This window comes from Mastomys coucha, unplaced genomic scaffold, assembly GCF_008632895.1.
Source record: "Mastomys coucha isolate ucsf_1 unplaced genomic scaffold, UCSF_Mcou_1 pScaffold20, whole genome shotgun sequence".
Classification (NCBI taxonomy): Eukaryota; Metazoa; Chordata; class Mammalia; order Rodentia; family Muridae; genus Mastomys; species Mastomys coucha.
Genome location: NW_022196903.1, coordinates 140,024,030 through 140,025,119, shown reverse-complemented (window position 1 = coordinate 140,025,119; position 1,090 = coordinate 140,024,030).

Here is a 1,090-nt window from a genome sequence, read left to right as displayed (position 1 = left end):
CCATTCCCCAGTCATTGTGCACGTTGGCTGTGCTGCCTTAATGGTTGTAAAAACCGAGAGACAGTAAAATCAGAACCAGCAGATGTATTCTGCAGCAGGAGCCTCGCCTCCTGGATCAGTTTCTCTCCCTTCTTGGCACTAAATGGCCCTCAGAGTGAATCCATGCCAGACCAGCTCACTGTCATTAGGAATTTTGTGTAGGTCCCTATGGTGGTTGGAATAGGAATGGCCCCTGTAGACTGAAGACTGACGCCGTCGGAGGTATGGCCTTACTGGAGGAAGTGTGTTACTAGGGGCTGGGCTTTGGGGAAGCTCAATCATTTTCCTCTTCCTGCTGCCTATGGATCAAGATGTAGAATTCTCAGCTCCTCCAGCACTACGTCTGCCTGCATGCCACCATGCATCCCATTGTGATGATAATGGGCTAAGCCTCTGAAACTGTAAGCCATCCTCCAACTAAATGTTGTCTTTTAAAAGAGTGGCTGTGGTTATGGTGTCCTTTCACAATAGGAACCCTAACAAAGTCGGCCTCTCTGCTACTTTTTGTCTTAGACTCCAAGTGATGCCTCCTGAGTGATCAACACAAGGCGGAAGGATGGCTACTGCAGACATGTTTCCTGTTTTCCCACTTAACCTCTTCACGTGGCCAAGAAAGGCTTGCTTGGGATGCCAGAGCTCCTCAGAAGTCCGCATGCATTGTCCCCTAGAGGACATTTAACTTTGACAACCAGACCATCAGAGGCACAGTGAGGCACCTGTGCAGGAGGATCCAATGCCCACTGGCAGCATGATCAAAGGCTAAAAGCCAAGCCTCCTTCTACAGATAGGCAGGGAGAAGAATTGTCATCCCTGGTCACAGCTCTGCCCCAGTGAGAACAGCAGGGCACACTGGCTTCAGAACAGTTCATGATAGCCAGAGCATAGAGTTTTCAAAGGCTGGAGTCATCCAGACACGTTTCTGAGGTACCGTACTCTAATGCTGCTGTGTAATGAGGGGGTATATCCATCTGAGTGTGGGTGTACATGGACATGTGTTTGCAGGTGCATGTAGAAGCCAGAGGCCAACTGTTGTCCCTCAGGCACTGCTCCC